Source organism: Lathyrus oleraceus, chromosome 3, assembly GCF_024323335.1.
Source record: "Lathyrus oleraceus cultivar Zhongwan6 chromosome 3, CAAS_Psat_ZW6_1.0, whole genome shotgun sequence".
In the NCBI taxonomy this organism is placed as follows: domain Eukaryota; kingdom Viridiplantae; phylum Streptophyta; class Magnoliopsida; order Fabales; family Fabaceae; genus Lathyrus; species Lathyrus oleraceus.
Window position 1 is genome coordinate 374,261,759 of NC_066581.1, and position 17,318 is coordinate 374,279,076.

Below are 17,318 nucleotides of genomic sequence, written 5' to 3' on the forward strand. Positions count from 1 at the left end.
CTGATCCTTGTTCCAGACGAGGTATGTAGGCAGGTGGTCGTGCGAGACCACTCCGGGCACTTTTTTTTCTTTTTGTGTGTGTTTACTTGTTATCTGATTGTGTGTTTGGTTCGGATGCCGACGTAAGTCCAGTGATTGGCGGTCGGGCTCCACGTTTGCCGTTTTGTGCGTGTTTTGGTTCGGATGCTGACGTAATTCCATCGAGTGGTTGTCGGGCTCCATGTTTGCCATCTGTTTGTGCGTTTTGTGTTGTTTGGCGTGCGTAAGCCGAACTACAGTGGCTCTGATTCTCGTTTCAGACGAGATATGTAGGCATAGGACGCGATGTCCTATCGAGCTCCCTTCTCTTAACCCCACCTGCGTTCCCTGTGTGTGTGTGTGTGATGTTTTAGCAACCTATCCTTTATTTTAGAACGTGGATCCCGTCGAGTACGACGGACGTGAGGGGTGCTAATACCTTCCCCTTGCGTAACCGACTCCCTTACCCTTTCTCTTTGGTCGCGAGACCATTTCCTTTCTAGGTTTCTCTGAGCGTTTCCTTTCCCTATTTTGGGATAAATAACGCGCAGTGGCGGCTCTGTGTTGTGTTTTTATTTGAGTCCCGCCGGTTGTTTTTTCGCAGGATGCGACAGCTGGCGACTCTGCTGGGGAGCACGGATGTAGACCTGTGCTGGTCCATCTTCCCTAAGCGAGTCCCTCCTAGAGTTCTAGGATAATTTAGGTTGCTTTTTTTGCTTCATTTATTGCATTTATTATTCTAACCAGTGTATATATTTGCATGACTATTTGCATGCATCATACTATCATGCTGTTGCCGTCCTCTGTGCAGGTGGTTCCTCTGTTTTGGGGTGGGTGTTCTGAGTGGGGCTAAAACCCAGGCCCGAGTATACACCTAGGATTAGTGTGGTCTCACGTTCCTCATTTGCTAAATCAGCATGATGTTGCAACGTGACATACCACAAGCCGGACGAGGTTCATTTGATAGTGCTTTCCATTGTGGAATATTCCACTTTGGTTGAGTTACTTCATCTGAACTATTGACTCTGGTGACCGATCATTTCCCGGATCTTTGGTTGAGACGATCTCAGGAGAGCTACAATGGCACACCCGAAAGGGCAAACCCATTGAGTATCTCTGCCCGATTGACGAGACTATTATCCGCCTTAGGATGACCTGATTAGAATTTACCTGTGAGGGAAGGGTGATTCTTTCAAATGCATGTTCAGATGGTGACTTTGATGGTGATTATTGGTTCCGTTGATCGGAGTCCTATTTATAAGTCGGATTTATGGCCATTTATTTCTGAGACGCCGGAGTGTTGTCCGTGTTATTTATCAGTGGGGATCCGTTTATTTCAGGATTCCCCGGGCCGATTCATATGGTTGTGAGTGTCTGCACAGAAACTGATGATGATGATGGTGTATCTTTCAGTTCCGTTTATTTCGGAACCCTTGAGTCGGATTTGTGGTTACATTTTCCTTCAGATGGTTGTGATCAGTCCAGGGATCCGAGTTGTGGTTCAGAGCAACAGATGATCAGATGACTTGGAGGATGGCACAGTGCATTACATCTGCATCATTCTCATTTTGCATTCATCTGCACTAAACCTACGTCTAGCCATATGGGGAGTATTATGGATTGAGAATCTGGTTGAGAGACATCTGGATGTCAAAAAGTTATTGGTGAAATATTATCTGTCTCGATGAAACCAGAATCGAAGGACGGAATCTTCCTCATATGGATAGACGTTGCATTCATGCATATTAACCTGTTTGCTGTTTTGCAGGAATCATTGCTCGTGCTCGTAGAACTGTACCTTTGCACTCAACCCGACCTCACAGATACTTCACCAGACGCAATACTCCCAGGCTAATGGATCTTCCAAGTACTGATCTCCTCGAGCTGAAAGACAAGATGAATGAGCTGATCAACATCATGCAGGGTTTTGCAGTGGGTCAGAAAGCTCTGGCTGATAAGGTCGAGAAGCTCGAGCGGGCTTCAGCTGCTAACAGCGGTGTCAACCTGGATGGTGTCTCCAACCAGGGGCTCGGTGGATCCAGAGACGGTGAAAAAAGAGCAACTGTGGGTATGGTAAATAACAATGCTGGTGGATTTGGTGCTGCTACTGGTGGTGGGCCCGGTCCGGGGCATAATCTGAAGGATAATCTGTTGCCTCCATTCTACGGGTTTGATGAAGACAGAGAGGCTGATCAATTCTCCATGCACAATGAGCCATTTGGTCCGTACAGTGCTCCGCCACAGAACAAAGAGATTCAGTTGCTGGCTGAAAAGGTAAGGGCTCTGGAAAGCCACGCCACTCCGGGATTTGTCAACATGTCCAACATGGGGCTAGTTGAGGGGATTGTGATCCCACAGAAATTCAAAGCGCCTGCATTTGACAAATACAATGGGAGTTCCTGTCCAGAAACTCACCTCCAAGCTTTCGTCCGCAAGATCTCTGCGTACACGACAGATCAGAAGCTATGGATGTACTTCTTCCGGGACAGTCTGTCTGGAGGATCCTTGGAATGGTATACCAAGCTGAAATCTTCTGACATCAAGAGCTGGCAGGATTTGGGAGATGCATTCTTTAAACAGTACCAGTTCAATGCTGACATGGCTCCTAGTCGTACCCAGCTGCAGGGTATGTCTCAGAAGTCAAGTGAAGGGTTTAAAGAATATGCCCAAAGGTGGAGGGAGTTGGCTGCCAGAGTTCAACCTCCATTGGTTGATAGAGAGATGTCTGATCTCTTTATGGGTACCTTGCAAGGGGTTTTTGCTGAAAGAATGGTTGGATGCCCGGTTACCAACTTTGCTGATATTGTGGTGGCCGGAGAAAGAATTGAAAGTTGGCTAAAAATGGGGAAGATTCAAGGTAACGCTTCGGCATCAGGATCGAAGAAGCCATTTGGGAATGGTCAGCGCAAGAATGAGGGTGAATCAAGTGCTGTGTATGCCCAGGGAGGACACGGTAGGGATCGTTACTACCAGCACATTGCTGCTGTAACTATCCCTGCTAGTAATCAGTCAGTCCGACAGCAACGTCAATCACCTCAACAGAGAGCCGGGTATCAAGTGAGAGGTAAAGGGATTGATCGCCATTTTGATAAGCCGCCCGTGACATACGCTGTTCTGTTCAAAAAGTTGATGGATCTTGGGTTGGTTCAGCCAAGGGCGATGGTTCCGATGAGATCAGATCAGAGGCCACCTAATTATGATGAGAACGCCCAGTGTGAATTCCATTCTGGTACACCGGGGCATAATATTGAGGGCTGTAGAGCATTCAAGAATGTTGTCCAGGATCTGGTAGACTCCAAGGCTATTAACTTTGCACCGTCTCCAAATGTTAATGCTAATCCCATGCCGGCGCATGGTCAGGCGATGGTGAGTGCAATTGATGAAGATTCGGATCACGCCTATGCGGTAGGTGGAGAAGCTGGCAGTGACTGCAAGTTCAATGGTTGGATAAAGCCGTGCGTACCAGGGAACTGGAAGGCCTAACAGATCAGCACTGTCACTCATCCGGAAGAGTAATGATTTCCTGTTTTCAGTTTTATTTGCATGAAAGCCATACGTGTTGCCCGACACGTAATGGTCCATTGTAAGGGCCACCTCATGTTTAAATTTGCATTTTCTGCATCATTAATAAATGGATGTTTTTCAGTCAAAAAGCGGTGTTCCCTGTTTTTCATTTATTTTTGCAGTTTAAAGACAAATAAAAATGGCAATGTTTGTTTTCATTTTTCTTTTTTGATTTGTCTCGTCCCAAAGTCGAAAAATAATTCTCCGGATCTCATTGATAACAATTTGGTTACACCTCATATGACTTCGACAATCCAAACTGTCATGCCGAAGAAGAAGGCGAAGAAGATTGTGATCTGCTGAAATTAGCCAGGTTGTCAGAACAAGAGGAGAAGGTGATTCAGCCGCACGAGAAGCGGGTTGAGATTGTTATTCCAAGCACCGCCGAGGTCATAAAGGAAGCAAAAATTGGGGCCGCTTCAGAGGCGAATCGAGAGCAGAATGGTAGCCTTGTTGAAAGAGCATGTGAATGCCTTCACCTGGTCATGTCAGGATATGCCAGGGTCGGATACCGGTGTCATTGCGCACAAGCTACCGTGGAAAGGAGACTGTCCTCTAGAGGAGCAGAACGCCGGTGCTACTTGTCAGAAAGCCATGGTGACTTTGTTTCATGATATGATTCATCATGAAATTGAATGCTATGCTATGACATGATAGCAAAGTCCCAAACAGAAGAGGGGCATCTGGCAGACCGGGGCAAGTCGTTTGACTGGTTGAGATAATTCAAACTGAGGTTGAATTCGAATAAGTGCACTGTCAGAGTGCGGGCCGGTAAGCTACTGGGGTTCGTTGTAAGAGGGGAATCGAGGTTCATCCTGTAAAAAAAAAAAAAAAAAATAAAAAAAAAAAAAAGGTAAAGTAAAAGAAAATATGAGAGAAACGCCTGAACCGAGAAAGAAAGAAAGAGGTTCGTGGTTTCTTAGAAAGATTGAACTACCTGTCATGGTTCACATCTCATCTAACAGCCACGTGTGAACCAATGTTCAAGTTGTTGAAAAGAGATCAAACGGTCAGGTGAAATAATGATTGCCAAGGGGCATTGAAAATAAAAGAATAAGTTGCAGGAACCTCTGATTCTGATGCCTTATGTGGAGGGAGAAATTGTTAATCTGATACTTGACGGCCTTCGAGGGGTCTACGAGGTGTATTGGGTCAGCATGACGAGTCTTGTCGAAAAGAGCATGCAATTTACCTTAGCAAAAAGTTTACCGACTGTGAAACAATACATTCACTGTTCGAGAAAACTTGCTGTACTTTGGCATAGGCTGCTCGCCGACTGAGACAGTGTATGCTGGTTCATACCACTTTGTGGATTTCCAAGATGGATCCGATCAAGCATGGGTTTGAGAATCCAACATTGACCGGACGGGTTGTGAAAAGGCGAAAGAATATTGACTGATTTGTGACACTCTCAGAAAGCAATCAAGGGGTGTATTGTCTGATTACATCGCCCCGCAACCCGTTGAGGATTATCAACCGATGAAGTTTGAGTTCCCTGATGAGGATATCTCGAGGTGCTCCAATCGAAGGATTGAGAGCGACCGATCCCGGAGAAGGGGCCTGACCCTGAATCCGAACGGATTCTGATGTCTGATGGGGAGGTTAAGGTAAATGAGCTTTTGTTGCCCGGATAACGTTTGAATGCACCGACAGTGTAATTGTGCAGAAAAGGGTGGTAACCTACAAAGACTGGCATGAGATGTTGCCGTTTGCATTGCATGGGTATTGAACGTCGGTGTGTGCCTACTGGGGCAACGCCTTTCTCATTGGTGTATGGAATGGAGGCTGTATTACCTGTTGAAGTTCAGATTCCCTCTTTGAGAGTCATGATGGACGTGAAATTGCAAGAGGCTGAATGGGTAAGGACCCGGTATGAAGAGCTAAGCCTGATAGAGGAAAAGAGGCTAGCGGCCATCTGTCATGGGCAGTTGTACCAGCAGCGGATGAAGCGTGCTTTTGACAGAAAGGTACGACCTCGGGTATATCACGTAGGTGATATGGTGCTGAAAAGGATCCTTCCTCCTCAAAACGATCGAAGGGGCACATGGACACCGAATTATGAAGGTCCATTCGTGGTCAAGAAGGTTTTCTCTGGCGGAGCCTTGTTGGTAACGACCATGGATGGCGAAGCTTTTCCATCCCCTGTGAATGCGGACGCAGTTAAAAAATACTTCGTATGAAGAGACCCGCTGGACGAAAAGAATAAAATAGTCCAGGCAAAAAAGGGCATCCCGGCGAACCAAAAAAACAGAAGAAAAGGTTCGGGCAAAAATTAGGGATAAAGAAAAAATGTACACCCGGCAAGTCGAAAACCTGAAAAGGCGACTTGGGCAAAAAGGGGTATCCCGGTGGATTGAAAACCCGAAAGGGCGGTCCAGGCAAAAGAGGGATTGAAACGAACAGCTGCGTCCAGCATGATCGTTTGCGCTTTGGATAAAGCATCATGGATAATACCCGGTAGGGATCATTCAGAATCGTCTTGTTCGGAAGGCAGAAAGCATGGAGAGTCTGAGGACATATGGGGTGTAACCGAGTTGGAACTCGATGAGATCACGGGTTTCACATTGCCATTAGGATAGATTTTTCCTTTTGTGCAATTACCTCTTTTCAGGAATTGCTTCCTTTGTATTGCTCAAATTTGAGCCACACTTTTTCCAATCAATAAAATGCATATTCAGTCAAATAATTTTGTTTTTGTTTTTCATTACCGTTTTGATTGCAAAAACATCCGATTATTTTTGATAAGGAATCTTGCATTTTAAGACATACAGGTCCCTTCCAATGCATGTTTATAAGATTGAAAGCTTGAAATCTTATTCGGAAGGTTGGGTGACCCAAGTGTTGAAATCTTGACACGCCTGGGGCACGGTTTTATCTAACGATCTGTTTTGCAGGAACTGTTAGATATTCTTCACTCACTTGCAGGTTGTGATGTGGAAGCTTTGAAACAAATCCCCATGAGAGTCCAATCAGGGACGAGTGCACGAAAGAATGATGAAGAGACGTTGAGACGTACGACGATCCTTGATGATAATCAAGAAGACTCTTCAAAATCGGAAGATTGGAAAGTCTGTAGAAATTCCCCGCAGGGTCCAATCAGGGACGAATGAATGGGTAGAGAAACGAATGAAGAACGGGGAGACGACGAGGGACGTCCGACGGCCTTTGGAATTAATCAAGAAGACTCTTCAAAGTCGAAAGATTGAAATTTCTGTATAAGTCCCAGGAGTTCGCTTTCCGTCGAGCACGAAGCGATTGGGAATACAAGATGATGGAGCAGAAAAGGTCCAGACGAGTCTGGGAGTTCTCAAAAGTGGAAAGCTGATACGCGTTTGGGAGGTGGATACCGTGGTTCGACGAGTCGACGGGTGTTCTGTGCCAACTTTTCTCATTTCCCCAGCGAGGTCCCCAAGCAGAATTAGAGGACTAACTCCCCAGCAGACCAAAGGTCTGTGGATTCCCCAGCCGAGTCAAGATGGTTATCCCCGGCAGGTAGGTAAACGAGGTTTCCTCAGCAGCCAGGCCTGAAGGTTGCTATTCCCCGAGTGGAGCGGGTTTCAATGAAATATATCTCCAGCAGTGTTCATCCTACCAGTGGATTGGACAAGTTCCCGTAGCGGACGGATTTTGCATCCCCAGCTGAGTTGATTCTACCTATGGGTTGCATGGGTTGTTCCCAGCGGAGTAGCATTCGCTTCCCTAGCAGGGTCAGGATGGTTATCCCCAGCAGGTGTCAGATCGATGCTTCCCCAGTTGCCAGACCTGAAGGTGGCTGTTTCCCAGCAGAGTATCTGTGAGCATTTTCCCCAGTAAAGTCGTCAGGTATCTGTGAGGGTTCTCAAAGCAGAGTCGGGATTGATATCCCCAGCAAGTCAAAAACTGTTGTATCCCCACAGAGTGTTGGTGGTGCTTATCCCCAGCAGTTTCCCGAGCGGATTGGGTGCAAAGGAGGTTCTTCCCCAGCAAGGGTTACCTTTTCCCAGCAGCAGTGGTATTCCCCAGCGGGGTGGAGATTGGAGTAATGACGAGTTCCTCAACGGAGTGTCTCGTGCTCCCCAGCAGAATCCCTTGAGGGGGACGTTTTTATGCATTCATCATGTAGCGTAAGCATAGCATATTGCATAGAAAAATAATAAATCGCGTAGCATTTCCATAATTATGGAGCATTACGCAGAAAGAATCAATCATGCATCATATTGCACGCATAAGCTAGTCTCAAGCCGTGGTTACCGTTTGAGAGGTGGTTTTTGCCAGACAGTGAAGGGGTTACTCCGAGGAGTTTAGCTTCGTGCTTTAATCAGCAATATTCCCCAGTAGTGCGACACTGGAGGAGATTTTTTTCCGTCGGACAGAGATGGAAAGGTTACGCGATCAGCGCGATTCGAGTCGTGGTTACAGCTTGAAGTTTGGGTTCACCAATTGGTGAAGATGTTACTCCGAGGAGTTTAGCATCACAACGTCAGATCAGCAATGTTCCCCAGTAGTGCGATATTGGAGGAAATGTTTCCGTCGGACAGAGATGGAAATAAAATCAGAGGACGTTACGCGATCAGCGCGATTCAAGCCGTGGTTACCGTTTGGGAGGTGGTTTTATCAGACAGTGAAGGTGTTACTCCGAGGAGTCTAGCATCATGGTTTTAATCAAGGATATTCCCCAGTAGTACGATACTGGAGGGTAAGTTTCTGTCGAGCAGAGATGGGAATGTTAATCAAGAAAGTTTCGGGGTCCAAAAAGAAAAACAAGAAAGAAGATAATCCCCAGCTAAACGCGAAGTGTTTGTCTGCCAGGGTTGAATAGAGAGCAGTCGGCTCAGGGCTTGTCATCCTCAGCATGGGTCGTTGTGGCACTCCGGCCAGTTTCCGATTTCCAGATCGAAGAGGTTCTCCACAATCAGGACGAAGAACTTGTGGCATTCCGGCCAGTTTCCGATTTCCAGATCGAAGAGGTTCTCAACAGTCAGGACGAAGAACTTGTGGCACTCCGGCCAGTTTCCGATTTCCAGATCGAAGAGGTTCTCAACAGTCAGGACGAAGAACTTGTGGCATTCCGGCCAGTTTCTGATTTCCAGATCGAAGAGGTTCTCAACAGTCAGGACGAAGAACTTGTGGCACTCCGGCCAGTTTTCGATATCCAGATCGAAGAGGTTCTCAACAGTCAGGACGAAGAACTTGTGGCATTCCGGCCAGTTTCCGATTTCCAGATCGAAGAGGTTCTCAACAGTCAGGACGAAGAACTTGTGGCACTCCGGCCAGTTTCCGATTTCCAGATCGAAGAAGCTCACGATGATTAGATCGATGCAGCTTGCGGCAATCCGGCGTATCCAGACCGAAGTGGTATCCAGACCGAAGAGGTGTTCAGACCAAAGTGGTGTTCAGGCCAAGAAAATGAAAAAAGAAGAGAAAATTTCGGGGTTCAAGAAAATGAAAAAGAGCAAAGCAGAAAAATTTCGGGGCTCAAGAAAAGCATGAAAAAAAGAAGAGAAAGAAATAATAATCCCGGGCGGATGTGGTGTTCAGGCCATGGTTATCCCTGCGTTACCATTTATTTTGGCATCCAGGTCGACGTTGCTGTTTCGGTGATTAGGCCGACTTTCTCCGTTCCAGACGGATTTTGGTTTCAAGTTTGTTCTTCGCCGGTTCTGACAGGCGTTGCTAATTATTTTCCCATCAGAGTGCAAATTGTTCGTCTGTTCTTGGTATTCAATCACTCTTCATCCTGATCATCTGAAAGCCGAGGCTATTCATATCGACAGGTTCACAGTGGATTGAATAGGGGCAGCTGTAACACCTCAAAATTTGCCCTCCTCTCTTGGGACTAGCTTAACATATTTGCATATCATTTTAGGTAATTAGGTATTGCATATTGCATATCATGTGGTTACATTGTGCAAGCCATTCTCCCAAGTCTTGATCAGAAGATGAGGAAGTCATGTGCAAGCCTAGGGTTTCATTGGACTGGTCATTAATCATCTGAGGATGTGCAAGTTCAAATTAGGGTTTCATGATTCTCAAAGGATATTGGTCTTCATCTTGATTGCAATGATTCATCATCATCATGGTTTGTCATCATCAAGTGTTGGAGTATATTCCTTGAGATTAGGGTTTTGACCACTGGTCAACCCTAATCAGGTGCATTGGGCCAATCAGGGCATGATCAGGAGATGGGGTCTATGATGTATTTGAGGATCATCATATGGTTGTATGGAGCTTATGGAGGCTAGGGTTTCATCCTTGAGCCATTTCATCAGAGAATTGGGGCTCAGATTGATCAGTGCATTGCCAAATTCATCTATCAGTTGAAAAAGTCAACTGTGGTCAACTGTGCTTGATTTTATGGATTTGGAGGTGGGAGAGAGTTGGATACACTTCATTCATGTTGAAACAAGTGTTATTTGGCATGTCAAAGCTCAAGAATGAAGAAAACCAAGTCAGGACAAAAACTGCCAAAAATAGAAAGTGACTTGTAATAGAAGTTTCCAAAAATGGAAAGTTTTTGACCTCAAAATTACATGTCCAAGGAAGCTTCAAATGAAAATTTGTTCAACATGAAAGTTGTAGATCTTGGTCTCACCTTTCCAAAAAGTCCAAGAACTTGAAGTTCCCATGTATGGTTGGCAAGTTATGGTCCATTCAATTTCAAAAATGACCCATAATCAGAGGGGCATAACTTCCACATGGAGTGTCCAAATTGAGTGTTCTTTTTATGTGCAAACTCCATTTGACATGTACTTTCATGGTGCATAATTGGAATTCATCAAAAATGGTCAATGCAAAAAGTCAATTTTCAAGTGTACAGTTAAAAATCCAGGGGCAAAATGGTCCAACTTGAGAAATAATGGGAATTTTTGAATGGGGATTTTTGTAACACCTCACAAATGCTATTTGGAAATGGTTTGAATCATCATAACAGGTCAAGGTGCAATGGTTGAAGAATTCACTTTTGAAATGAACTTGAAAATGCATAAAAGTGCCATGACATAGTGAAATTGCAAAATATACATCCAATGGCCATGGGACAAGTTGCAACAGCTCACACATGTCATTTTGAGAGTGTGTGAGCTGTCAATGAGCTGTCACAGAGCCCATAGGAAAATACCATTTTGCCCTTGCCTTTTGAAAATGACATTTTGCTAATCACTTGCACATTTGTTAATTTGGATGATTAAGGATTGATTAATTGGAGGTATAAGTTCCTAATCCTAACAAACTCCTAACAGAATCACAATCATCAAGATCACAATCTCTTTTCCCTCCAAATTCACCAAATTCTCTCAAGAACACATCAAGCAAATTGAAGCATAACTCTTCCAATTCTCCATCAAATCGTGTGGTTTTTCTTGCTGCTTCTTCCAATTATCATTTTCTTCAACTGTTTTTGAAGATCAACATCAAAGGCTTCACCAATCTCCACTGTCCAAGTGAGGTTCAACTATGGTGTTTGAGGATTTCTTCCATTAGAGGCAAATTCGAGCTAGGCTAACACTTCCGTTCATCTTCCCTAACATCTTGTTGCATCTGTTTTTGGAAATTGGAGCGCAAGGACACGAGATCCATCACTGCCATTGATTCAAGGTGATTTTTCAATCTCATGAATTGATGAATGTTTATAGGCGTTTTGAAGAGTGTTCAATGTAGTTTATCATGCTAGGCTTGGTTTGTGAAGTGATGAATCATAGAGAGAGATATTGTGATTAGAAGTTAGGATGTGGAAACCTAAGTTGCTCGATTCAGGAAATATAGGAAGAATTGGACAAAACCATTGGCATATTTGTAATCCTGACATTGAGACCTTTCCAACGAGTATTAGTTTGTAGATTTTGGTTAGGGTTTGATGTTCATGTGTTCTTCCCCGAATCTGGAAAATTTCTGGAAAAAAGAGATGAAGAATCCCGTGTTTGATCCGCTGTAAGGCTTGGCTCGGTTCAAATTATGTTTAGCGCGCAAAACCAGCCAATCAGGAGAAGCCACTGAATTATTGAAACGCCAGCGTTTTGGTCTGGGAGCGCGTAATTACAAGTATGCCATTAAATTAACTTAATTAAATTAAAACATTTAATAATTATTTTAAAAATCACATAAATCTTAAAAAATTCATAAAAAATATTTTAATGATCAGAAAAATATGAGGATTTTTTTTGTAGATCCCATTTTGTCTCTAGTTTTTTATGGACATGATTTTAGAAGTTGTGCATGGTGAAAAGTTGACTTGGCCTATGGATGTTTGACTTGTATGCATTTTTGACATGTTCTACCATTTTCAATGTGAAATACTCATGCTTTAAAAGAAATTCTTGAAATTTTTTGTGGTGATTCTAGACATGTTGCTGGTGATTTACATGTAAAGTTTGTGATTTTTGGATACCTGTGGAGTGAGATATGATTTTTTGAACTTAGGTGTGACAATTTGTGTCACACCTAGCTAGGTTAACTTCATGAATATTGTTGCCTAGCCTATGCTTGTTGAAATGAGTTGAAATTTTGCATGGATGTTTATGGATATGTTGAGATGCTATGTGAATTTTTCTGGATTTTTATATGGCATTTTCAATTTGATTGATATTTTTCTTCTCTGTTGGTCAATTATGCAAGTTCATAGGACACATGTTTGTATATCTAATGTGAAATTCTCATGTGGTTTTAGATGAACATGAAATTTGGTATGCTGGTTGTAGACACATTGTAGGACATCCCTGTTTTGGTCCCATTCATTTCTTAATTGTTTTCATTGACTTATGAATTTTTGAAGTGAATGTATGTGTTGATACCTTGAATTGGCTTGAATAATTGTGTCTGGATTTCTTGATTTTCATTGACCTAGTTCCTTTTGTCCAATTGAGCTGAAAATTGACATGCTATACCTTGAATATGTCCTGTTTAGGTGTGAATTATTTGAGGATTTTTGGAATTGTTTTGGTATGCTTTTGATGGAAGTTATTCTGTTTGGACATTGGATGTTGCATTTGACCTAGTTTGACTTGTTTTGGTCATGAAATGAATATGGTGGATGATATGAGTATGGGATCAATTGCATTTGCTTTCTATTTGCATTAATTTGGTTTTGGTTGAGAATTGTTTGCTGTTTAGAGCTTTTTCTCCCTTTTGGACCCTAGGCTTGGCCTAGTGGTCTAGTTTCTCACATTTGGATTGACTTTTCAGGATGAAATGCATGGTGCTTAAGGAGAATGCTTCAAGTCAATAAAATTGAATTTGTTTGATGTGGAGAACTAACATAACTTTGTTTTGTAGGTTGTGAAGCTTGAGCTTGAGCTTATAGCTTGCACTTGTGTGCATTAATCTGTGTTGCTTAATCTGTATAGTCTGACTGATTAACATTTGCTGTTTACTGTTGGTTTGTCTGAGTACTGATGATACTTGATTGATTTCAGGTACATTTAGTTGCTTACAGTTCTTTAAGAACTTGCTTGCTGCTGCTTGGTTTTTGAACCACTTGAGGTAGGACTTCTATTCTTCATGTAGTCTGGGAGACCCGGCCTGTTACTTGGCCGGGCAAAATGTCTGAAGTCCTCCTTAAGAGGCGATGTTTGTGATTGTTTAATATTGTGCCTAAGCAGGTGAAGTCCTCTATGAGGCAATTGGTGGAAGCCAAGGGATATGCAATCTATCCCCCACTACTCTGTGAGTCGTCCCTCTGCTCACACGGCTGTGTGTTGATGCATTAGGGCACAAACCCAAGATCTCGTGCTGTTGCACAATCGAGTCAGAGTCTTTGAGCGTAGAAGGGTCCCTCCATTCTGGACCCACGCTCCTTTGTCAGAAGCTCTCCCTGGTCAGGGATAAGAGCTGTGAGGTCTCATCCTCACTTCACCTTTTCATCTGCTTCACCTTAGCCTCGTAATGGCAAGGTTAAGAGCGAATAATACCCATGTACAGATGACTTGCTTCGGCAGTCAAACCCATTGTGTGAGCCTCACTTGATTGGTTATAGTGTGTGCTATGTGAATATTTGCTTGAAATGCTTGTGTTTGCTCTGTTTTGATCTGTATGCTTGTATGCTTGCTTCTTTCCTGGATAGGATTAGCTTGCAGTTGTGCAAGTAGGTAGAAACCTGAACGTAGGGTAATGATGCATGACAACACTAGGCTCGAGTCCAGCTCCCTGGTAGTGTGTCTTCCCTCGGTTTCTGGCTAGATTTTCTGCCCCTTGGGGGGAACTACATCGCCCTGATCCTTGTTCCAGACGAGGTATGTAGGCAGGTGGTCGTGCGAGACCACTCCGGGCACTTTTTTTTCTTTTTGTGTGTGTTTACTTGTTATCTGATTGTGTGTTTGGTTCGGATGCCGACGTAAGTCCAGTGATTGGCGGTCGGGCTCCACGTTTGCCGTTTTGTGCGTGTTTTGGTTCGGATGCTGACGTAATTCCATCGAGTGGTTGTCGGGCTCCATGTTTGCCATCTGTTTGTGCGTTTTGTGTTGTTTGGCGTGCGTAAGCCGAACTACAGTGGCTCTGATTCTCGTTCCATACGAGATATGTAGGCATAGGACGCGATGTCCTATCGAGCTCCCTTCTCTTAACCCCACCTGCGTTCCCTGTGTGTGTGTGTGATGTTTTAGCAACCTATCCTTTATTTTAGAACGTGGATCCCGTCGAGTACGACGGACGTGAGGGGTGCTAATACCTTCCCCTTGCGTAACCGACTCCCTTACCCTTTCTCTTTGGTCGCGAGACCATTTCCTTTCCAGGTTTCTCTGAGCGTTTCCTTTCCCTATTTTGGGATAAATAACGCGCAGTGGCGGCTCTGTGTTGTGTTTTTATTTGAGTCCCGCCGGTTGTTTTTTCGCAGGATGCGACAAGTGTACCGTGACGTTAGAAGACGTCTACATGCTTTTAGGACTACGAATTGAAGGAAAAGTTGTTAATGGTAAGACCAACTATGCAAATTCAATTTGCATGGAGCTTTTAGACACTGATTTGTTAGATGATAATGCTAGAGGTCAAGGTATACTACTCTCACGCCTAAAGTTATATTATAATAGTTTATATTTAGATGAGCATTCTACCGAAGATGCTCGAATAATAAAAACTAGGTGTTACATTATGTTGTTAATAGGATCCTTTTTATTTCCCGAAGGTAGTGGTTCTAGCATGCATATTATGTACTTACCTCTACTTAGACATGTAGATAGAATAGGTAGTTACAGTTGGGGATCCGCTTGTCTAGCCTACCTCTATAGTTCGTTGTGCAAAAACTCCCACAAAGACACATCTACATTTTCTGGATGTGCTGTTTTGCTACAAGCATGGGGTTGGTCAAGACTACCGTCTCTAGCACCAGTCAATAACAACCCTTTCACTTTTCCATATGCAAAAAAGTAAGTTGTTTAAATTGCTATATCTTTACTTACTTCCTTAAAGTTTATTACCTCAAACTAATTTTTTTAACTTTTTGGTGTAGATGGTCGACACGTGGTATGAGTTACAGCAGATGTCCGAGACACTGTATTACTCAGTATCGCAACCTGTTGGATCACCTTCGACCGACAGACGTAAGCAAAATAACTTCATTATTTCGTCATATTATGTTAACTTTTTCTACATTCATTATAATCCTATCTTCTTTAACATTTCAGTTCATTTGGCGTCCATACCTTAATCTGGATCATGACCATGAGGTCAACATTGAAGACGCAGCCGTATGGACAGCATGCACACCGATAATACGGTTCACAACTGTGGAGATCCACAACACCGATCGTGTCAAGCTGCAGTTCGGTATGGTCCAGAATATCCCAGATCCCCCAGCTAGCCTAGGAGAATGGCATATGCGTAAAGTGAACGACCAATGGAACTTCAACCCTTGGCAAACCTTCGCAAGATCGGAGTGTCGCAAGTGGAAGCACCATCATGACCATGTCTTAACTGACGCAGTCATGCCAAATGAGGTAAAACCAAGTCGTACTTATATGGCTTGGTACAGATCGATTGCTTTTCAATTCATCGCCGATGATATGTACCTCTACGACCCACGCCAGACAAGTTACACACAAGAAGGATCAACATCTAACCCCCAACAACATTCTTAGCCCGGTTACTCACAACCCCCTATCCGTCAAACTTTCCGTTCCACAAACACACAAACATACAACCAAAACATGTCATTCACCCAACCCCAATACCAAGAACATACCCCATACCACCACCAACAAATTGACCATCAACCTCAGACCGAACATCGCTTCGCACCCACACCATCACCCTACCAAAGTCGCCTTAGCCAAAACACTAACCGCCCATCCTCCTACCGTAGCCAAGAAGCCCAAACATCACAAAACCAAAACATCCCACAACCCTATCTCTTCCAAACACCCCAACAACCTTTCCAACCTTTCCTAGACGCATCATTCACACCCATGTCTCCCTTCAACCGTCCCGGTCGCCCATCCATGAGTCAACCACATCCCAACTTCTCTGGCATGGGTCATGAGCTCAGCTACGCCGGTACACCATCATTGAACACTGAAGACTATGCTGACTTGGCTGAATACCTCAACGGATCCTTTCCTGTAGGAGGTAATGACGCTCCTGGCCCCTCAGATGAACAAACACCGGTGCAGAATCGTCAACGTGGGTTAGGGCCAAGGGTTAGGGTAGCTAGGGGATGTGGGATCGGAGGTAGGTTAGGTGATCTCGGTCATCACCATTAGGTTTCTTTGTGTAAACTCCAAATTTTATTAATATCAAGTCGTATTATATCAAATTTATCTTTGTGTAAACTCCAAACATTAGGTTTCTTTGTGTAAACTCCATTTTGGCAAAATTCACATACACATGTTTTGACTAAAACCCTAATTTTGGGTCAACTACCCAAGAACCTAACTCACTCATTTTTTATGATTTTGAGGTGGGACAAAGTGAATTGGAAATTTTGAGATGTCTACTTAAATTGTTATGTTGGACAAAATTTCATAATTAAAAAATAAACACATGTGATAATACAAAACATTATAGACCACATAACAATTGAAATGTCAAAGAGCCCAAGTTCAGGTGCCCATACCTTTCTCAAAAAAAATGCAAATGATGCAAAATTTTAGTCCAAATTCATTTTATTGAAAAGATCTAAAACTTTTATGTTGAAGGTTTTGTCATTTGAGGATTTTATCATTCAAACACAAGGGCTTGAAGTTGGTCCCTTTTGGCAAAATTCACATACACATGTTTTGACAGAAACCCTAATTTTGGGTCAACTTCGTAAGGACCTAACTCACTCATTTTTAATTATTTTGAGGTGGGACCAAGTGCATTGGAAAATTTGAGATGTCTACTTCAAATGTTATGTTGGACAAAATTTCATAATTCTAAAAGAAACACATGGGATAATACAAAACATTATAGGTCAGATAACAGTTGAAAAACTCAAAAGTCCAACTTCACCTGCCCATAACATTCTCATAAAAAATCCAAATGATGCAAAATGTATGTCCAAATTCATTGTCTTGAAAAGATCTACAACTTTCATGTTGGAGGTTTTGTCATTTGAGGATTTTTTAAGAGAGGCGCCAATTGAATTGGCGACTCCTCTTAAAACTTACACATAGGCGCCAATTGGATTGGCTAAGGCACCTGCCCTAGCCAATCCAATTGGCGCCTCCATTCAAGTTTTAAGAGGAGTCGCCAATTCAATTGGCGACTCCTCATAAAAGTGGGGTAGTTTGGGGATTTTTCTGAAACCTGGGGTATTTTGGATTTTTTTTTGAAAAACTGGGTTATCTCGGTAA